The sequence below is a fragment of the Pongo pygmaeus genome, chromosome 13, assembly GCF_028885625.2.
Source record: "Pongo pygmaeus isolate AG05252 chromosome 13, NHGRI_mPonPyg2-v2.0_pri, whole genome shotgun sequence".
NCBI classification, from domain to species: Eukaryota; Metazoa; Chordata; class Mammalia; order Primates; family Hominidae; genus Pongo; species Pongo pygmaeus.
In genome coordinates, this window is record NC_072386.2 from 37514151 (window position 1) to 37537871 (window position 23721).

The 23721-nt window shown below is 40.8% G+C and overlaps 1 protein-coding gene across 1 annotated transcript in view; it reads left to right on the plus strand.

Moving 5' to 3' along the window:
• The first annotated feature begins 14909 nt into the window (after positions 1 to 14909).
• The window catches only part of SLC24A2 (solute carrier family 24 member 2), a 428870-nt gene continuing 420058 nt past the window's right edge, over positions 14910 to 23721 (plus strand). Inside the window, exon 1 of the mRNA XM_063650502.1 lies at positions 14910 to 15139. The gene's annotated coding sequence lies outside the window, so the exon portion shown is untranslated. The remainder of the gene's footprint in view (positions 15140 to 23721) is intronic.

Here is a 23721-nt window from a genome sequence, read left to right on the forward strand (position 1 = left end):
TGAGAAAGACAGAGAAACAAGTTAAGACCAGACAAAATGGAACCCCATAAAGGGCTGTGCCATCAAGCTTGGAGTCAGCTCATCAACACTAAACATGCTGATGAACTGGAAAATCAGAGAAGAAGGCTTCAAGTTTCAGTCTCAAGGGATGGGTTGGCCTTGGAGATTTATTTTCAGATCTTTTTTTATTTGTCTCTACTCCATAGTAAAACTTGGGTGGGCAAAATTCTCCCCATTCCAGGGACCCTGTATAGACTGTTGTAGGATTTTATGGGACTGATACTCTGTTCTTTTTTAGACGGCCATTTATGCCCAGTGTCTTTCCTCCTCTCAGCCAGTGTACATCAGTCTCTAAATCTTCCTCCCCCAACCTTTGAAAATTTATGGCAGCTTTCAGCCAGGCTTGGCTTAAAGCCATTGACCTCTGTGGCCTGCGTTATTGACCAGAACACAGCATCTTCTGCCCACATAATATATGTCTCTTTATCTCCCTGAAAGGAAAGGAAATGACTCTTGGAATGGCCAGGAACACAATAAAAATGAGAGAGGCTTTCCCATTTTGTTGTCAGTGGCGTTTGGCTTTACAAAAAGCCACACTGAAATCAGCATGTGCATTCAGCAGTGCTTTGAACTGTGCATTGAGAGGGCACCCTTGGGAGCAGGCATTGTAGGCCAGAAGCCCATCCCATATAAAATCACCTTTTTGTAACTTCTCACCTTGAGTGTGAGTGCAACAAACGGCCCTTTGTCAGCAATCCTCAGAGCTGAATCTATAGACTCACTGACATAGTAAGTCCACAGAGACACATGTGGAAAGCACAGTAGGAAAACACAGATTCCACAAGCCTTTTGGGGTTGGGGGTAGGGGTGAGGGTTACAGTGTCAGAAAAGTTTGAATTTGGGAGAGACATGAGCACTCATCTAGTCCAATCCCTAAAATAGTACATGAGGAAGTTGACACTCAACAAGAACATACAATTTACCCAAGGTCACAGAGTAAATAGGTGCTAGGAAGGGAGCCCACCTCTAGGCCAATGTATGAAGTACAGTAAGGCTTCAAATGTTCACCTAGCCTTGTTTATAAAAGTACCCCCTGACTATTCTATACAAAAGTCATGTGGCAAGGCTTATATGGAACAGTCGGCAAAAGCCTCTTCTGTTCCCCTGTTTGGATTATTAGTTCCACAATCCCATATTCAAGAGCTACCAGATGCCTCTTAACTACTATGTTCAGACAGGAGCTGGGAGTGTCTCAGAGAAAAACCCTAAAGGAAAACAATGCAAGAAGTGGCACTTATAGCTTTGCAGCCTTTGATGAGTTTTTTACTCTGCACTTTCACTTCCCCATGGGTGCGATGGGAATGGGAGCATCCCCTCAAACCCCCAGGGGTGTCATGAGAAGTGAGATAGCTGGTACAGAGAAGTGTTCAATCAGTTGAAGTGCTATTGTTAAAGCCTGGGGTGGAGAAAAACTGTTGGAAGCATGTGCTACTGCAAAACACGCTGTGTGAGTTGGAGCATTTTATCTGAGTGTGCCAGGGATTTCTGGAGAAGGGATTTGGCAGAAGTCATGATTTTAGCATAGCCGTAATTCACTAGGGGCTGGTGGTTTATTTCTACCTACAGCATTATAGTCACGTGCTGCATGATGACGTTTTGGTCAACAACAGACCACTTGTAGGACAGTGGGCCCCTAAGATTATAACGAAGCTGAAAAATTCCCATCCTCTAGTGATAGTATAGCTGTGGAAATGTCATAGTGCAATTACTTTATTTTTTACAAATTTAGTGTAGCCTAAGTGTACAGTATTTATAAAGTCTACATTTGTGTACAGTAATGTCCTAGGCCTACACGTTCACTCACTACTCACTCACAGACTCACCCAGAGCACCTTCCAGTCCTGCAAGCTCCACGCATGGTAAGCGCCCGGTACAGCTGTGCCATTTTTTAATCTTCTCTGCCATATTTCTACTGTACCTTTTCTATGTTTAAATATGTTTAGAATCACAAATACTTATCATTGTGTTACAATTGCCTACAGTATTCCTACAGTAACATGCTGTACAGATTGGTAGCCTAGGAGCAATAGGCTATATGCCATATAGCCTAGGTGTGTAAGTAGCTATCCCATCTAGGTTTGTATAAGTATACTCCATGATGTTCACACAATGATGAAATCACCTAAGGACACATTTCTCAAAACCTAACTGCTTTGTTCTCAGGTTTAGAGGGCCAAACACCTAGGTGGCACTATACTTATTCCAGAACACCAGGATATGCTTATATCCTCCATTCTGTTATGTAAACTAGAATCCAGAAACAAGACTACTAGAAGAAGACAGATACCACCTACGTATTTATCTGTGTGATCTGCCATAATAGTCACGGACATGAAAAAAAAAGTTAGTGGGACTAAACAACAGATACCTTATGAGTTTTTCCATTTTCCATTACCATTTGTTTATTGCCTATTTGTAAGATATTTTTAGTTTTGGGTTTTGTTGATTTCTTTGTTTTTGGTTTATTTGTTTGTTTTGTTTTGTACATAGTCTCAAAAAGACAAGCTGTAGCAGATGCCAAAGTTTTAAGTAAAATGTGTGGAGAAAAATGTTAAAATGAGAAAATCCTATCTAGCAACTTTTTTTCTGGAAACTTGGAAAATATACACATTATTAAATTGTAGCAATAAAACATCTCAGTCATCTCAGTTTACAAAACACCAAGGATCCATGGAGCAATTAAAGAATCACTAGAGGGTTAACAACAGAGGAAAGTCATATTTCCTAGTCATTGAAGTGTTAAAATAGGAAAAGAGACCTGGAGACTTATAGGTCTAGGTGAGTGTTAGTGTCTTACCTAACTAATAACATTAAAAATGTGAAGCAGAAGGAGACTATTTCAGAGTCCATAGTCAACTTTTTAATTTAAACATTTTAATAAACCATACCTCTATTAATCACCATGAAATTTCTCTTTCAAACTGAAAGGAAGTGTCACAGTATTGGGAAGACAAATGGTAGTTAAAACTATTGTCCATGTAAGTTAAATGGGGCTGTAAAAAATGTCTATCCGGTTTAGAATATCTTTCAGTTTTCTCAGATTTTTCTTTTGGGAAATAGTATATTAAAGAACCTATCAATTCAACCTTTAATATTGAGTTTCTATATCATGTTTTTTGAAATGAATGTACAACAGTGGGCAACTGGCTAGATAACCTAAATATACACCAACATGATGGGTTATACAGACTTTTAAAAAGATTTTCTGCAAGAATATCTAATGATATGGGAAGACAGACACTGGTATTAAAGGAAATCATAGTCCAAAAGAGTACTATAAAATATTATTTCATTTTTAATCTATATAGTATAGAAAAGACTCACTAATTAATAGTTAACGCTATTAATAAATGCAATATTGTTATTTCTATTCTGTACTGTTTCTATACTGTTCTATTTTCTTCTATTCATGTATTTTGATTTTTAATAAACATATTGCTTTTGTAATAAGCAAACCACAATTGTTAGTACAAAAATTATATTTGAGTTTCTGTGCAATATTATCTAATTGCTGAAGTACCAGAAATACAACATTTCACCTATAAGGCTGTCCCCAACCATATACATCCTGAAGACAGCATTAGAACACAGCTTTGCTATCCAGAGAGAAGCACAGGAAATGTATATATGTAAATATAGTTGTGTTCATAATAGCACTTTGTTTGCATAGACACAAATATCATAAACAAAATATCTGTCTCTCAATTATTAGGATACATAGATCTATTTCAACAGACAACATTGATTAGCTGTAATCTGGGTGTTCATTAGAAAGTATAGTTTTAAACTCATTTTCAGCTAATAATTTTCAATAGCTCAGTAGAGAGAAATTCTATTTTAAATTTTTAAAGTTAAAAGTAAAAATTCTGTTAGTACAAAACTGCATGTATCTTTCAAGATATTCCAAAATCTATCCCTAGATCAAGCAAGGAGCTGAGTTCTCATGGAAGTATTTATCTAACTTGCACTTGAGTGTGACACCAGCAATCTGGGTTGAGAATTCTAAGGGAAAAAACAAAACATGAAAACCATTATTCTGTACATTTCAAAGACATTGTTGAGGATGTTAATCATCTCTCCATGTCTTCTTTAGGAAGACCCCTGGAAGAAATTTCATTCTGATATTTTAATAGCAAGGAGCAGCCAGAATTCTCCCAGTTGGTCTGTTTTCATCTTGTGGATATTATACATGGACTGACCAGGGGTCCCTCTATAATTGCTCTGGCACAGCTCAGAGCCAAATGTGTGGCCCAGCTGCAGCAAATGTGTGAATCAATGCGGTATGTGTTTTTAGGCCTAATTCTTGACTCAATTTTATGTTCCTACCATATTTTCCTTTCTCCTGACTTTTTGGTTTTTGCTTAAAAAAAATCCACTAAAGTAATACATATGTGTGGAACATATGAGTGAGGACAGAAGAATTTAAGGTCTGAAAAGCAGTAGCCTCTACCTCTCTGCTCTTTGCCTCCACCCCATCCCACTCCCCAGATTCAACCTCTTTTAACTGTTTGTTTTTGGTTCTTTTAGCAGTTACCTCCATAAATCTAGATAAGAGGCTTAACCTCTTTTTCCCCATTTATCATCTTGAGATAATATCTCTAGACACCTTAATATGAAAAGGGGAGGATTTAGCTCATTTAATCTAAGTTTCCTCCTCCACCTCCAAATGTTTTATATTTGCATTATTACTTTTAGTTCTTCTACAGTTCATACCATTGCAACTTTAAATAATATATAAACCTGTTAATCAGAGGCTCCCACTCCAGCTTTCTAATTGTTTGTACTATTGTAAGCTGCCTGGTTTTACAAAGTGAAGAGGCTGAGCGCCTGTAATCCTAGCACTTTGGGAGGCTGAGGCGGGTGGATCGCTTGAGCACAGGAGTTTGAGAACAGACTGGGCAGCATGATGAATCCTCATTTCTACAAAAAATACAAAAATTAGCCAGGCATGGTGTCACAGCTACTCTGGAGGCTGAAGAAGGAGGATGGCTTGAGTCTGGGACGTCAAGGCTGCAGTGAGCCCTGATCATGTCACCCTACTCCAGCCTGGGAACAGAAGGAGACTGTGTCTCAAATAATAATAATAGTAATAAATCGAAGATAACTAACAACACAAATTCAAGAAGAATAAGGTCAGCAAGTCTTCATGATGAATACAAAGGTAAATAGTTGAGAAGTCCCGGAAAATATAAAGGATGGTAATACAGGCTAAGTAGGCCTCTGGTATCACGGTGGGCTCTGAGGTTTATTATGGTGGCAGCCTCATTTATGGTTAAATTTAACATTTGAGCTTAAGCTGATGCTTGAACAAGTTGCAGACATGTACCCTCATACTCAAGTGAATTTCTTTCAAAACTCTTTGTGATTAAAGCCTTAAGTTTCAAAATTTGTCCTTCCTAAATATTTTAAGGCACTTATTAAATCTTCCTTCTTTCCTGTAGAGAAGCTTTTTCTCCTCCTTGTCTCCTGTTGCTTCTCATGTGGAGATTGCTTCGAGGGCTCAGGGTAATGGATTGGGTTGACTTCAGTCAGTGGGATGAGGTTTACAGGTCTACCTCAGTGAACACCTCACCATGTTTTAACTTGGTGGTTCCCCTCCCTATGAGTTCCTCACACTAGGACACACATCAGACACACGGGGGACCCGGCAGAAGAGCATTCCTGACAGCTCTGGTAAAGGCAACCTCAGTGGCAGCCAAGGAACCTACCCTCCCATGCCATTCAGCACCAGCCACGCTTTGGACAGACAAGAAGCCTCGTCCTGAGGACACACATAAGGGCTGCTAATCAGGCAGCCACTCAGCTTGCACCCCGGGACAGGTGAATGAGTAGGGTGGTAATTGAATGAGGAATCAGATGGCAGCTTTGTTTTGTTTATTTTTTTCAAACAAGACATTAGTTTATATTATCTACCCAGTCCCTTTCAACCCTGCTGCTCTTAAGTGCTGGTTTTTTTGTTTTGTTTTGTTTGTTTATTTGTTTGTTTTGTTTTTTGGTTTCAGTTCTTTCAGATCCTCTTCAGCAGCAAGGATTTTGTGGCTACCAGAGGCTCTTAAACTTTAGTATGCTTAACAATCATCCAGCAAAGTTGTTAAAAAATATACGTTTTTATGCTAGAACCCCCCTGTCCTTACACACACCCCATCCCCAATCCCGATTTCCAATATAGCAGGTCAGGCTGGAAGCTGGGGGATCTATTTTTCACAAGCAACCCAAGTGATGCAAATGCAGGCACAATATTGAGAAATATTTTCCACCCATCCTGCCCCATGACTAAAGGGAGAACCAACAACCGCACCAAAAAATAAAATAAAATAAAATAAATAAATAAATAAATAAATAAATAAATAAATAAAATAGAAATAAGTGGTAGTGGGCCCCCACAGAAAGAAATCGATTCCTCCTTTCCCACGAGGAAAACAAAGTTCCAGAAGCGCCAAGACGCCCATATCTCAAGGCCATGAGACCCCTGCCAGCTCTCCCGCCTCCAAAACTCCAGTTTAAAATCTTTCTCTTCCACCACTCACCGCTCCTCCTTTCCCTGGAGGAGAAGACAGAAACGGCCTCGCCACGCTTGCCCTCCCCGCCACGCCCCGCTCGGTTCGTTAATTACTCTGTAGAGGCTCGCGTCCAGCAAAAGAGAAAGTTCCCGAGCTTTACAACTCTCCGGGAAGTGTAGGGAACGTTTCCTCTCGGAAAGCTCTTCGCCGCGATTTTCCCAGGGCTGCACTTAAATGAAACCCCCAAAGGAAATTACCACTTAAATGAGGCAGGAGGTGCTGGCTGCCTGTTTGGCCTCTGCGGTGCACGCTACCTGGCAGGCAGCGCAGGAGGCTCCGGAGCCCCGCCATGGGCGCCCACGGTGCACGGGGGCAGGAACAGGGGTGCACGGGGACCTGGGAGCTGCAATGGGGGCCAGGATTTGCTTGGGGGCCTTGTGGTGCGCAGGAGCCCGGGGGTGCGCGGGGGTCCGGGATACACTCTCACACCGGTGCAGGGCGTGTGTCCCGGCCCAGGGAGGCCGCTTTGGAAAACCGACGCTGAGACATGAAGCCACCTGTTTCCTTCCTGCCAAATCCTTCACTGGCCTGTTGGGAAGGGGACGGATAAAATGATGGGCCTGCTTTGAGGCCCGGCCACCCCATCTTGGAAACTGCCCTAATAAGTGCAGAGACCTCGCAGAGAGCCAGGCTGTAGGCGTCATAAAAGCAAGAACAAGATCTGTTTTGGTTTGTTCTGAAAATCTGTTTTAAAATTAAGGTATAATTCAGATACTATAAAATTCGCCCTTTTAAAGTGTACTGTTCAGTGGTTTTCAGTATATTTAGGAGGTTGAGTAGCCATCACAACTTAAGTCCAGAACATTTACATCATCCCAAAAAAGAAAGCCCTCTGCTCATTAGCAGTCACGCCCCCATTATTCCTTTCCCGCATACCCCTAGCATACCATTAATCTACTTTCTGCCTCTATGGATTTGCCTGTTTGGGGAATCTCACATAAATGGAATCATACTACATGTGGCTTTTGTGCCTGGCATCTTTCAGTTAGGATAAAGTTTTCAGGTTATTCCCATGGTCGCATGCACCAGGACTTTATTCCTTTGTATTGTGAAACAATATTGCTTTGTATGGATATACCACATTTTGTTTATCCATTCATCAGTTGACGAACATTTGGGTTGTTTCTACTTTTTGGCTATTATAAGTAATGCTGCTATGAAGATGCATGTACAAGTGTTTAAACAGACATGTGTTTTATTTCTTTTTAATATGTATGTAGGAGTAGTATTGCTTGGTCCTGTGGTAACTGTGGAATCTTTTGAAAGGATCTGTTTTTACCTATACAGTTGATAGCCCACCACCCGGCACGTTCTTTGACGAGTAGATGAATGAATTGAATGGATGAATGAATGAATGAACGGATGGAACTAAGAATCAAATAAATGAGATTATGAGCTTTTGAGTGTGAAAGCATTTTATACTTTATTAAGAGCAATACAAGTGGGATTTACTGCTATTCTTAACTAATGATATCAGAAGTTCTTAACTTGTGATCTATGGGAGAGCTACAGGACACTTGTGAATCCCAGAAGTTGTATATAGAATTGTTTCAGTATGTGTGCAAGTACCGTTGCTTTTAGATCAGGCAAGAGGGGTACCTTAGCATGCCTTACTCTGGCTGTGCCCCTCTCTACAGGACATGATGTTCCAGAGGTCCAAGCAAAGTGCCCACTATAAGCCTGCTTCCTCCTTTTTTGGCCCATGGTTCTGCTCCTAGAACCTGGGAATTTTCTACCTAAAGAGCTCAAGCCTCTTCCCCAAGTCCATCCTCCCCGCAGCCCCCACCTCCTGCCCCAGGGCTGGGAAGGCCAAGGATGAGAAGGCCACCACTTTCCAGAGAAAAAATCCAAGGAGTCCAAGAATTCTATATTTGCACTTGGCCTTCCAGCCTTAGGTTCCTTTAAAGGGCTTAAAAGGGTGAAACCAGTGATGACGGGGGAATCTGAGAGTATTATGGGCAGAGTAGGACGGGGTGAGATGAGGAAAAACCTGTGGCATAAGGTGTATGGCTCTCCCTTTGTACACTTGTCCCAGGCCTTATAACTGATAGGAAAGGACCTATGCACATGTATATTTTTTCAAAGAGAGGGTATTGTAGCTGTCAGACTCACAGTGGCCTCCAAAGTCTGAAACACAGTGGCAAGAGTTGAAAACTAAAGACAGCACCAGACTAGAAGGCAGAAGTTCTGAGTTCTAGCCCTCTTCTTCCACATACCCATGAAGTGAACTTGGGTAAATTCTCATAACCGTGAGTCGCCCATACAATAAAATGGAAATAATCATAGCATACGTTGAAAACTTCCATAAACCGTAAAGGAATGCAAGATGTCATTTTAATAGATATTTCCCCACCTTGTTTTTTTTTGGCTACAGCTCCTTCATTAGCAGACCCCTAAAATTATTAATTCAGGCTCATAATATTGCTACCGGCTAAATTTCACTATGATATTGAAGAAGCTCCACATAAGACAACATTGGGCTACATAATTTGTATAACATTATTCGGCAGTGAATTAGTGGCAGTTAAAAAATACCTACCAGGAATTTTAACGATCCTTCCCAAGCTTTCATCTCTACCCAACACACTCTCACCTAAGAAAAACAAACCATGACCATTTCAGAACAAAAATATTTTTCTTACAACTTTGACTATTTAAATGGTTTCCTTTTTCTCCTATGGTTCGGTACTATTTTTTAGAGTTTTACTGAATGAATTTATTCTAGTATTTGTTTCAATACTCTCATGTTTAATGGGACCGTATTGTGGTATGTGAATACATGAGAAATTTCAGCTGTTGATCATGATGGCTGATACATAATGGATGATTTTTTAAATTAACAAAACTAATTCTCTTTCTACGTGGGAGAAAAAAGTAAGACTCAAAACTAAAAATAATAATAATAATAAATAAAATTAAATTAAAAACCCAGTTCAGTCTATAATGTAAAATAGCCAACTGAATATTTTATTTCTTTATTCAATGAATTCATTGTTATTATTTATAAATTGTATATAAGGTGAGAATTTAAAGAACATAATTATTCTGGTTGTTTGTACTGTTGTTTTAGGTAGGGTGACCAGCTGTCTTGTTTGGCCTGGAACTGAGGGGTGTTCTGGACATGGGACCTCCCATGCCAAATATGGGACAGTCCTGGGCAAACCAAAATGTTTAGTCACCCTAATTTGAAGATAATATGTACCATTTTGCCTGTGATTTAAATATAAAAGCCTTGGTAGATTTTTCAGTCAATTTAGATGTTCTATTGTCTACATCTCCTTTTTGGTAAGTGAATAAGTAATCTATGTCAGTATGATGTTTGTATGCTTTAAGTAGAACAACAAAGGCATAGAGAAAAACATAATAATTTTAACATTCTAAATAGATTTTTGTGTGATGAGAAAGAATTGTGGGTTTTCTCTCGTTGGTTTTATGTGTTAAATACATTACTTTGTATATGGTTATTGTGAAAAAAATCTATTTTTAAATTACAGTATTGAATGTGGAAGTTACATGATTTTTTACTTTCTCAATTATAATAACTCTTTATGTGAACTTACACTTTGATAATTATCAGCCCAGTTTGAATGCCTGACTGATCAGGACTGCAACCTGACCTTCCACACCTTTTGATTGTCTTACTTGGCTGGAAGGATGGTCTTGTATCTGTTGGTGTTGATTTTAGCTATTGATATTGTCATTCTTAAGTGTTTTTAATTTTTGTTTAATGAGGTTTTGCTTCCTACCCTTTTAAGTAACATTCTATGGTTATCATGATTATTTAATGTCTTTTCTTGAAGGGTTTCAATCACTATTGGTCATTGCTAGTGTCAATGAATTCTGCTAATGCCAATCCTATATGGAAGTACAAAGGATTAGTAATCTATGCTTGACCAATTGTGGGATGCAGTAAAATTAATAGTTTCCCTCATTATTAATCTTTAAAATAAACACAGGCTAAAAGAATCAGAACACTTGGATATAAATCTCAGCTTCACCACTCTCTAGCCATCTGAATGTGGACAATTACAGCAGGTCTCTGGCACCCTGTTTCCTAGCTACAAATGAGAAAGTTGGACTTCATCAGGGATTCTTAACATAATTCCTGAGTGGTCTGCAGGGGATCTGTGAACCTTCCTGAAATTATAATACCTTTAGTAATTATGTCTGTATGTGCAGCCCCTTCCCCAACAGCATCCATTGCTTCCCACAAATTCGAAAGCAGTCCTTGTCCTAAGAAAGATTGAAAACTTCTGAGCCAGATGGCCACTGAGAAGACTCTAGGGGCAGTATATGATGTACAATCATGGGTCACTTCATGATGGGGACACATTCTGAGAAATGCATGGTTATGTGGTTTTGTCGTTGTGTTACACGAACTTAGATGATGTAGCCACCTACACACCTAGGCTGTATGGTATAGCCTATTGCTGCTAGACTACAGATCTGTACACCATGTTACTGTTCTCAATACTACAGGCAATTGTAACACAATGATAAATATTTGTGTATTTAAATACATCTCAATGTGGAAGCGCTAGAGTAAATATATGCTATAGAAGATTTTTTAAATGGTATACCTGTATGGGGCATGAATGGAGCTTGCAGGACTGGAAGTTGCTCTGGGTGAGTTGGTGAGTGAGTGATAAGAAAATGTGAAGACCTAGGACATTACTGTATGCTACTGTAGACTTCATAAACACTGTAAAATTAGGCTACACTAAATTTATAAACAATTTTCTTCAATAATAAATTAACCTTTGTTACTATAAAGTTTTTTACTTTATAAATGCTGTAATTTTTAAAATTTTGACTTTTTGTAATAACACTTAGCTTAAAACACAAATATATTGTATAGCTGTACGAAAATATTTTTATATAATTATTCTATAACCTTTTTTATTTTTAAAATTTTTAATATTTTTTGCTTTTTAGACTCTTTTGTTAGAAACCAAGACACAAACATGCACATTAGCCTACACAGGGTCAGGAGTATCAGTATAATTGTCTTCCACCTCTACATCTTGTCCCACTGGAAGTTCTTCAGGGAAAATAACACGCATGGAGCTGTCACCTCCTATGATAACAATGCCTTCTTCTGGAACACCTCCTGAAGAACCTGCCTGAAGCTTTTAATAGTTAACATTTTTTTTAATAAATGGGAGTACACCCTAAAATAACTGTGAAAAATATAGTACAGTAAATACACAAACCAGTAACATAGTCATTTATTATTATCAAGTATTATGTACTGTATGTAATTGTATGTGCTATTCTTTTTTACAACTGGCAAACAAGTGAGTAATGTGTTGCTCTACCACATGTTGATGGCTATAATGTCACCAGGCAATAGGATATTTTCAGGTCCTGGGATCACCATCATATATTTGATCTGTTGTTGACTGAAAAGTTGTTATGCAGTGCATGATTGTATACATTTTAAAAAATCATTGTCGTCAGCCTATTTAAGACAAATTCAGCAGACTCTACTAAAATTCCCTAAATGAAGACTGTGAATGGCTTACTAAGAGTCCATGGACATCTTGGACTTCCTGCTGCCAGAGAGCTGCACGGGCGAGAGTCCAGGGTAAAGGCAGTGAAAGGAGTTCCCTTCAGTCTTGGGCTGAGGAATTTAGAGTTAACCTTGTTAGAAGCAGACTCAGAAACTACCAGATCATCTAGAAAGGGTGTTTATCCCCATCTTTGGGAGCATACAGGTTATTCTCCAGACGAAGGGATACCCAACCACGTCTTGAAGGATAGTCAGAGTTAGCCAGATCCAGAAGGATACGAAGGAAGAAGAAAAGATTGCGTGTGGATTCTTGGAGGTGCAAGAACACCTCAGTTGGCTAGGGAAGGGTGAAAGCTCAGTGTGGTCAGAGGGAGACCTGCAGATCAGGAAGTTAGAAAGACGATACTGGTTAACCACTGAATCCTGAAGGCTCACAGCATGGAAGGGTCCTTTTTTCTGTGTTAAAGAATTTTATTTTATCCTGAAGATAAATCCATGGTAAGATTTTAAACCAAAGACTAATAGAACCAGACATATTTTAGAAAGGTAATTCTAAGTTTTTGGCAACCTTCCTAAACTTCTATTTCCTCACTAGGAAAATGTGAATCAGTGCAATGCCTACCTTATAAAAGGGTTCTGAGGATTACATGAAATTGATATAAATTGCTGAGCACTGTACTCAGTTAATTTTGATGATTGTAATTATTATAAATCCCAGTTCTCACTGGTCTTTTCTTCTGACTGGAACATGAACTACCAAAAACGTTGGGCTAGACAGGGTAAGATGAATAGTGAGCAGGGAGCAAAAGAACAAAGAGAACCTCAGACGGATTGAGTGACTTTCTCAAGGTCACTCAGCTATGAAGAGTATGAGCTGGGACTTGATCCCAGGTCTGCCTGCCTCCAGAGCTTACACTTTTAACCCCCTACCCAGAAACCTCTCCTTCCACCTTTTTAGACTCTAGCTCTATACATCATTTCAGAATCTCCCAGAAACCTTGCGGTCTTTTCAGAGAGACAGTAACAATTCCCTTTTAGAAGATAAGGTTTTTAGCCTCTCCATGCCCTAGCCCAAATTCTGAGTGGGCAGCCGCTTTTCAGTTTAGAAGGTATCAAGAGTTTGGAAAGAACTAGAATCTGCTTCTTGGCTGTGAGAGGAAAACCTGGCCAGGCCTCTGAGAGTCTTCCAACAAAGCCTCACTCTCTCCGTGTAACCAACCCCTAGAAGACCCCAGGACAAAAGCCTGCCTGGTTTCTGACGTCGCTGGTATGGGGCCAGCTCCAGGAGTGAGCAGAGGACCTGCCTCCTTGCTGCTGCCAGGAAAACAATGGCCCAAGGCCCCCAGCCAGGTGCAGCAGACCCTTCCAGGCACACAGGCTCACAAGTGGCAGGCTTCTTGTGAGCTCCAGGAGAGCCAGGCAAGAGGGAGGGAGCTTTGGTTTGATTTGGTTTGGTCTCTTACTGAGCTTAGTGCATGGGGCTTTCAGGCGATCTTGGGTTTCAGCTCACACCCCATTGGATTTCACATCAACCTGAAAACTCACGGGGACGGTCAGCTGAAACAACTGAGTTTGGTTGGCTCTCCCGTCAGAGCCATAAATCACACTGTTCCACTGAGGAAAAGAGGAGGCAAGACGAGAAACTTGCCCCATCCTGGTTCTAATTTATCGCAAGTACGTGGGGGGTGGCGGAATTGTTGTAAATGACAGGGATTTTCATTGCACAACTGCTTAGGTTTTCATCATGAAATGTTTCTATCATGGCACTGAGGTGTGTTTCCTTAGAACTAGGTTCTGCCTCATATGACTAAGATGTCAATTCTAGGCCCAAATTAATCATCATCATCACTTAGAGGTACTTTATATGGTCAAACATTGTGCTAAGGTCTTGAGTTTCATTAGATCCGCAAGTGAAGTAGGTGCCATTATTATCTCCATTTTTTGGAGGAGGAAACTAGGCTTAGCTGGAAACTTAGCAGAACTCGGATGTAAACCTAGGCAGGCGAGCTTAAGCACTGGATAGACTGTGAGAGAACTTTCTAGCCCAAGGCACAGGCAGCTTCTCTTCACAAGGTTCGTAGAAGGGGCTAGGCGACCACAGGTTGGGGACTCTTCACACGATGCCGGCTGGAGGGTGGAATTGCTGACGAAGGCAACATGCTAAGGTCCAGGCTTCCATGACTCTCTGCCAGGTCCGGCTGGAAGCAGCAGAACTCTGTCCTCTTCTGCTGCTGTGGAAGCCCCTACTGGAAATGCAGCCCTGGAGTCTCCCCTTTTCTTCGTTAAATCTCACTAACACTTGTGGGAGTTAACACCTCTGCCTCAAGGAGAACACAGACCTCTAATTGCTGTGAAAAGAGGCCTGGGAAACCCCGTTCCCCTACCACCCCTGACTCTGGGTCTCCTCCTCCTCTGCTCACCACTGGCGGGTGGCAAAGGTCTGTCACGGGCTCTTCCAGCCTCTGCAACCCTGGCTTGGTCCCCCAGATTATTAAGTCATTTGTAAAAATCAAACTCATGTGCTCTCCAGAATGTCTTCTTTAGGTCAGCTATCACAGCATGGCCCTCTGAATTTTTTTCCCGGGTGCATACAGCCAATGGCCAATCCACGTGCAGTGTAGAGAGATGGCAGGTCTGCAGTCTGTTTGGTCTTCACCCTCTCTGGGGAATCTTCTTTTTCTCTCCCAGTACCACAGACTGATATTCTGATTCACTTTCTGTGATGCTGCAGTTCTTTCTTTCCTTTTTCTTTTTTTTTATACCTGCATAAACAGCAATGCCCCAAGCTATGTAGACCAGAGCAGTAAGCCAGTGATGAGCCGTGAACACCTGGACACTGATTGGATGACATTTGCAAGGAATTGGGCGAAGCATCTGGGAGCGAATGCTTGCACTTGGCAGCAGGGCGGCCGGCGCGGGAGAGCCAGGGTCATCCCAAGAACTCTGTGTGATCCCAGACCAAGGACCGGAGACAGGGCTTTCCTTGAAGGGAGGTACTGAATGAAAGGTGAGTCACGTAACTACAGTGGAGAGAAAGGGAAACAGAAAAATGGTGAAGTCAAACAAAGGGGCAGGAAGAAAAAGGAGAGACAACAGCGTTCCTCCCACCCTGCAGGGAGAAAGGAGCCGCCGCCATGGCTTCAACTCAGTCCTCTCCCGTCATCTAGTGGTCATGCTTAGTGACTGCAGCACAGACTACTAAGGGGGATCGTGACACAGGCAGGTGTCGGTGAGATCGCTACCTTATGGCCTGAAGAGCAGACATACTCAACACAAAGGGTAACTCGAGCCAAAACCATCACCAGGAAAACAGGCCCTTTTTTGTGGAAGGGCTTGTTTGTTTTGATTCGAAATACTGTGCAATTAAAGAACAGATGTGTGTCTTGCTCAATCTGCAGGTTAATGGAGGTTGGCTTGGAAATTCCCCAGCCCCTAGCAATTTCTTTAAAAAGGATTCACGTGTGTAGCACACGACTAAAATCTCTGTCAGGAAAAGCCGGTTCTTTATGAATAAAGACTATTTGTTACTTCTATTTTTCTGACACAATCCAGAAGCCAAACATTCCTTACATTTTGAAGAGGATAGAGAAGGAACCCTGTCACATCAGATCCCTTGTACAGACTCCACTCCCTAGTCAGGAAACCTCAGATTTTTATCCTCCTCTAATAATTAGCTTTCCTGGGAAAAATACATAACGCGGGTTCTGGCCAATTTTTTTCTCGGCAGATTTTCTTTCCCCATTCTCAAATACGAAATATTTGAAGTTCCCAGTGATCAAATCTTGGTACAGGTGTTCGCTGATTGAATTATAAAATGTAGAGCTTTTTGGCAGCAAGAACTAATGTGTAAAGAATAAAACATATGTACACAAGGAGTTACAGCTTCAGAAATATATATGTCTACAAGGAGTAATTGTGCTTGCCTATGCCAAAATTTTCACATGTATTAGATTCTAAGAGGTGACGAAAAGATCAAGTAAATACAGCCTGTCAACATTCCTTTTTGTCTGTGCCTGTATATATGAGATGAACAAAATTTGTAGATCTAAGCAGCAGGGTGCTTTCTCCAGGTTCGTCTGCATTCTTTTCTGGGTCACTATAAATCTATGTATCTTTGACTGGATATAGATAAAGGTGCAGCCTAGACCTGTCCTTATGGAGAAGGTCTGATGTTTGTTTGTTCTACAGCACATCTGTGGAGGTCTGTGGGGTCACTAGTTATTCTGGGAGTGATAATGTAGGCTCCCTTATGTAAGGCAAGCTGTGTTTTACTTTGGTGCTGGATGCCAAGGGTCCAAGGGTGCTACAGAAAATTCCACTTTGATGCATTGACTGCTCTGGGGCCAAAGACCCCTTAGAATTGACTCTACTTGAAACCTGACTTTCAAGAGTACTGAGCCTAGAACAGTCGGAAAAGCTGGGTTCATTCTGTCTGTGCTGCATTCAAAGGCATGATTAAGAGCCAAATGAGCTGAAGGATAGTAATTATGGTGCACACAATAGACTCTCGCAGAGATAGGAGAGCAGGAAGATGCTAGGCAGTTTGGTGGTTACTTTGGTGAAGAACTTATTTCACTTTGTCCTGTGTTTTACCCTCAGAGATTCAGTCTTCTTTTCTCCTCCTTTATTCACCCTGGGCCTAACCTTAGGAAATTAACATCTGCAGGCAATGAAAAGTATTTATTTTGAGCCACGAGACATGGGATCCTTATTGGCTCTTAAGGAGGAGTCATTCCCTCTTGGGGTCCTTATTGGCTCTTGAGGAGGAGCCACACCCTCAGTGGCTTCTGCTGGGTAGATGTCTGGAAGCACTGATCCCTCTGATGGACACAGCTGACTAGATCAGTGATGGAAATCTGACCAAGATGACATTCTAGAAGCCACAAGGGGTATAAGCCAAGAAAAGGGGAGAAGCAGGGAATAACGTAACTGGTAACTGCAGGAGAAATGGGGTGGCGGACTCCCCTAAAAGCAGCCATAATGGTAGAGCTCTAGCAAAGAGAAACACTGATATCTGAGGCTGGGGATGACACATCTTAAATTGCACAACCACCCTAAACAAGCTGTCACATCTCAGCTGACTGAGAGGGACATCCTGGCTACTCTCATTTTTGTTTTCCTTACTCCTCTGCAAACAGTTTGATAGTAACACCCATTGCCTGAACCAACTGGGTATATATCCATGTTCCTTAAAGAAATTGTACAGCCAGCTGCTCTGCTCCCTCACAGGCATCACGGTGGCATAACAGAGTGAACACAGTGTAATTTCTGTTTGTTCATCGCCCTTGCTACCCACTTCCCTTTAGAAATGATCCAACTCTCTGTAATCTCAGCACTTTGGGAGGCTGAGGCAGGTGGATCACCTGAAGTAAGGAGTTCAAGACCAGCCTGGTGAAACCCTGTCTCTACTAAAAATACAAAAATTAGCCAGGCATGGTGGCGCACACCTGTAATCCCAGCTACTCGGGAGGCTGAGGCAGGAAAATCACTTGAACCTGGGAGGCGGAGGTTGCAGTGAGCCAAAATTGCTCCATTGCACTCCAGCCTGGGCAACAAGAACAACACTGTCTCAAGACAGAAAAAAAGTAAAAAGAAAGAAATGATCCAACTCTCTATTTATTTGTCTTTGTTGGGGGATGTTTGGCAGATCACATTCTCCAAAGGTGACAACAACTATATCACCATTTCATATGTTCTTCAACAATGTGACCTTGTCATTCCTCCATGAATGGGGTGGGCTTGTGACTGCTTCAACCAAGAGCACAGCAGAACTGTGGCAATGTGGCTTCCGAGGTGGGCTAATAAATGACAGAGGACTGCTTCTTGATGTGTGGCTGGGTAGGTAGGGAGTGGAAAGAGCCAGGTCAGGAGAGGCCCCAGGGCGCAGGGGTGGCTGCTTTTCCTCATCATGGCTGGATACCATGCCTCCTCCATTCTAAGATATTGTATATTTTAAAAGTATTATCAATTCAATGAAGACTCTAAAGGAACAGAGTCCCACCACCTCGATGTTAAATGTGTCATCTATTAGGTGATGCATTAAAGGAAACATTAAAATATGAAAGAAATTCATGAAATGCAGGAAAGTATGGTAAGTCCTTTGGTGTCCTTGGACATCTTTCAGTACATTCTAAGCATCTAAAGGATGGAAGGCTTCCAGGCCTTATAAACCCCTGACCTCGCTAGTGTGTGCCAGCCATGCCAATTTATCCACTAGGCACAGTGTGGAGGGCCCACAGTACTTTTAAGGTCCCAGAAAAATGTCTAAATGTCTTTATTTCTTTTAACTTTTTTTTTAAAAACTGGTAAATTAAATTAAGTGTTATATATATAAATGTATAACATTTAATATGTAATATATAACAGGAATATATTCATCTTTAGGCCAACACACTCATAAAAATATAATTTTTAATATTTAAGATATTTCATGTAAATATTTATAAATATTTAAACGTTAATATCTAATGTGTTTTATGGAGAAAAATCCTCATGCATTCAAGTTGTCTCTGATCACCTGAGACTCAGACATGTACAAGCTTCTCTTTTACCCTCTCAATATCCAGATCTCAAGGAGCCTCTAGGAATGAATCCCAGAAGGGATTTTTTTTCCTTTCAGCACTTCCATATTTGGAGTCTAGGTGGCCCCATTGCTCTAGAGTTAGCTGTGTGATGGGCTGTGATTTACAGTGATTGTCAGGATGCTCGCCAATGCCTCCTGTGAAGCAGGCAGAGGTTACCACTTTCAGTAGAGATAGTTCAATGTGCACAGCTGGGAGGAGGCCTGGGATTTTTCATAGCTGTCATTCTTTTAAACCCTCAGTCCCCAAGGATAATCCCATGGAAGGTAAAACCTGGCCATTTTCAACTCTGCTTGAATTATTGAGCATGCTGGGCATGAAAAATTTAAATGTCTAGGAAAATAAATGGGGTGCATAAAAAGATTTTATTGCATGTCTCCAAATCAGAGAAGAACACTAAATGGCTGCTTTTAAAAAACATCATAGGAATTCCCTGCAATTTGGTATGAGATCTCTTGGCTCCCCTGAAAATCATGGACTCAAATACTTAGTGACAAACTATCAGAAAAAATAGAATTCCCTGAAGCTATTTCATACTTAGGAAGATGGCTTATGGAATTTTTGAGTGAAACAATAAATTTTCCACTTTTAGAATCTTTAGGCTTTTAGAATCTAAAAGACTGGATGGTTGCTCATGAAACAATGGGAACAGGCTGATGCATCCAACTTTATTTTCTCTAGCTGCTTGGAGAAGGACATACTTGCAAACATGCGTGAACAGAAGTAGATGAATCAAGGTACATTTTAAGACCATAAAAATCCACTCATAGGATTCTTGGGAAGGAGTGTCATTTCTTACATTTCTGCTTTTAATTTGTCTTATATCAATAGAGACTTTTTAACCCTTTTCCCCTCTCTTGGCCACTTTGAAAAGTGATTTGCTCCTATCACATTAAATTCAACTTTCCTATAAATAAGATATGCTTTTTGTGTTGTGAATTGCCAGCAGGGCTTGGAGTCTCTTTTTACAAGGTGAAAAGAGGACTTGTACCATAGAGTTCCCTGAGGAAATGCATGGTTAGACATTGTGTTCTCTCTAGGCAAATATAAGACCCCCTCAGCTAAACTTTACCAAAATACATTCAGATGAGGGATTTAAATGATCCCCCAAAATGATGATGAATACATTTTTCTCTGTATGCATGAAAAATAAGGTTTATTTTTCAATTGAAGTGAGATTATTCAATATTGCATACTGCACATGGCATGGTAAGTTCTAAATTTTTTTTTTTTTTTTTTTTTTTTTTTTTTTTTTTTTTTTTTTTTTAGATGGAGTCTCACTCTGTCACCCAGGCTAGAGAGAGTGCAGTGGCGCAATCTTGGCTCACTGCAAGCTCCGCCTCCCGGGTTCACGCCATTCTTCTGCCTCAGCCTCCCAAGTAGCTAGGACTACAGGCGCCCGCCACCACGCCTGGCTAATTTTTTTGTGTTTTTAGTAGAGACGGGGTTTCACCGTGTTAGCCAGGATGGTCTTGATCTCCTGACCTCATGATCCGCCCACCTCGGCTTCCCAAAGTGCTGGGATTTCAGGCGTGAGCCACCACGCCCAGCCATGCAAGTTCTAAATTCTTAGTGAAGAGAGTAAAACTATAGAAAGGTCATTAAATGAAATTTTATCAAATAAAGGTGAGGAGAAGACAGGTAAATGGTAACCGTTTACCACAGGTGTACTGTTGGTGGCAGGTTGATGATTTACTTTGGAACACCCCCTCCCATAATAATTATGAATAAATAGTACATGGCATGAGTCAACATTATTCTAAACTTGTTACTTATATCTACTCAATCCTCACAACAACCCTATGAGGGTAGGTATTATGATTATCTTTACTCTATAGATGAGGGAACTGAGTGCCAAGAGATTAAATAACTTGCTCAGGGTCACATACAAACAGGAGCAGATCTGGTTTGAACCCGGGTTGGCTTTAGACTGTATGATTTTACACTCAGTCTTCTGCCTCTCAGATCCGGCTCCCGATCGATACACGTCGTGTAAGTTGTATAGGTCGGTCATTCCTAGAACTCACTGTTGTGTTGTCCCTTACTGCCCAGGACTCTCTAGTTGTAGATATGTGTCACACACAGGCTATTGGGAAGCATGGAGAGTTAACACTCACCCCTGCCCTAACAGCTCTCAACCAATTCCCAAGGAGATGGCAGATAAATACCAGCTCACTGCAGGTGGGCTCCTTTCAGGCTCCCAGCAGGTAGCCCACAGCTGTATGTTGGCCCTCAACGTACCCAATGCTGGTTTGCTTCCCTCCCCTGTTTCACTTCCTCACTTCCATGGCAGTACTTCCTGGGATTGCCTCCCAAATAAACTGCTTGAACTCAAATCCTTGTCTCAGGGTCTACATCTAGGGGACTCAGTCTAAGACGTGGACTTCGTATTTAATAGTTTGAAAAATCGTGACTGCTGAATTAATCATTGGCAACTATGAAAATTGTCCTAAAACTAACTCCATTTCATTCTGCCATACTGCATCGACCAAAAACAAACAAATAAACAAAGTCAATTTGCAAGAAATATTGAGAGTCTACCAAATGATTTTAAACAATTCTGGGTAATGAAGGAGATCATTTATTTCTATGCCCCTGCACTTAAATGAATCAATTTGATAAATTTTCTTAGCAGAAACTTCAAAAAAAGGAAATATATCAAATGTTGCATGACTATATCAAGGACCCCAAGTTATTTTTAGATTCTGATCTAAAAGGTGATAATACAAACAAATAGGATATTGAAAATACTCAGATCAAAGTAAAAAGTGTCACATTCCATTCCATTCCATTATAATTTTTCCAATATATTGAATATATTGGGCTCTGATATAGTTTGGCTGTGTCCCCACCCAAATCTCATCTTGAATTGTAGTTCCCATAATCCCAACGTGTCATGGGAGGGACCCGGTGGGAGGTAATTGAATCATGGGGGCGGTTACCTGCATGCTGTTCTGGTGAGTTTTCGTGAGATACGATGGTTTTATAAGGGGCTTTCCGCCCCCCTTTGCCCTGCACTTCTCCCTGCTGCCATCATGTGAAGAAGGACATATTTGCTTCCCCTTCTGCCGTGATTGTAAGCTTCCTGAGGCCTCCCCAGCCCTGCAGAACTGTGAGTCAATTAAACCTCTTTTCTTTGTAAATTACCCGTCTCAGGTATTTCTTCATAGCGAGAATACCTATGAGTTCATAGTGAGAATGAACTAATTAGTTCATTACTATTACTATTAGTTCATAGTGAGAATGAACTAATACAGACTCTTTTGGAAAAAAAAATGTTTTTTTCCACAAACTGTAGGTTTTGATGTGTAATTGTATTTTTAATTTGTCCTAAGTATATGTTGGTATCTAGATATTTTTTCTTTTGCCAAAAGCCCATGTGAGCTATTTTTCTTGCTCTCTTTAAACGCTTTCCTTCTTCTTCGATTTTATTTCAATTAGAAACTGTAGCAATAAAAGCACATCACAATGTCCAAGATTGAGCTTAACTGGTACATTGCCATCACCTCCGAAAGCACAATAAAGTTGAACATTCTAAAAATAACTGTGTGTGAAAGAAGGCATGGAATCACTCGTGGTGATTGTTCTCTAAGTGCATCTCTGGGCCTGTTTGCTTACTAAGCTGAACCCCCTGGGAGCAAGCCACAGCCAGCACTATTCTTTCCCACCGCAACCTCTTCTAACTCTCCTCGGAAATCATTTCCCCGAAGCAAGCTCGGATAGGTTCCATAGCTTTCTAGGTACTTTCTGGTAATAGAAGTTCTCCTGAAATTGTTAAATAATTAAAATCCCATTCAGTGTGATATCAAAACTCCAACCTTCATTTAATTTAAATGTTCTCACCTCCTCTCTTCAGATCCTGGGGAAGAGAGGAAGAAATCTTATGACCCAAATTATCTTTCTTGCCCCGAACACTGTAATCTGGCAGCAGTACCTTCTATGTGGTGGTTGCACAGTGGTTGGCGCCCTTTTTTATAGGAGTTTGGTGGTTTCCTAGAAGTTCTTCCTGTTAGACGTGGTAAGGGCAGTTCCTCTGAGGCAGACAAGGCAGCATCTGGCTGGTCACGTGGACTCTCCGCCTCCCAGGCTTTGGGCTTTTCTTGGACCACATGTGGGTGGGTCTTGGATTCATATGATTCTCTTGGTGAATACCTTTAAGATGACTCCCACCGGGACCCTTTTATGGCATACACACCTGGAGTCTGAGGAAACACACACAAGACTCTTCATTGGCAGCAGACAGACAACCTCAGCCTGCATCTCACCTTTAGAGCTTCCACGCTCCAACACAGTGACATGGGGGAGAAGTGGTGGAAATCAGAGATATGGAAAGGAGAGTGGAAGATGTGAGCCAGGGAGCAAGAGGGGGAACCTGCATGGAATGAATGTAAAAACCACACAATGTCTCAAAGCATAGAAGACAACAGAATACTTTCCCTTTTTTTTTTTTTTTTTTTTTTGATAAAGGCAGAATAGCCACAATATTAAAAGATGACACAAATAGCACGAAACAACAACAAAAATGCCAGGCCAGTCTTTCATAGTATAACAGTGAGAAGTGCTAAATACTAGCAAATAAAATTCAGCACTAACTTAAATAAATGCTATACTACAACCAAATAAAATAGTTCCCAGGAATGTAAAGATGGTTTATATTAGGAAATACATATATGTGTATGTATACACACACACACACACACGTAATGTCAGTTGTTAGAAGAAAAATATGATTATTTCGAAGGATAATGACAAGATTGTAATAAAGTTCAACTCAAATTTTGTATTTAAAAAAACAATTTAGCAAAAAAGGAATAGAAGGATGATTCCTTAATACAAGGAAGAATATTTATCTTAAGCCAATAGATAGTTATTCTCTTAATAGCAAACCAAGCACTACAGGCACTGCCATTACCAAAGGAACAAAATAAGTATTCCCCTTGTCCACACTGTTATATAATACTGTTGTTAAAGTTCTAAATATTCTACTAATATTTGAAAAAGAAAAGCA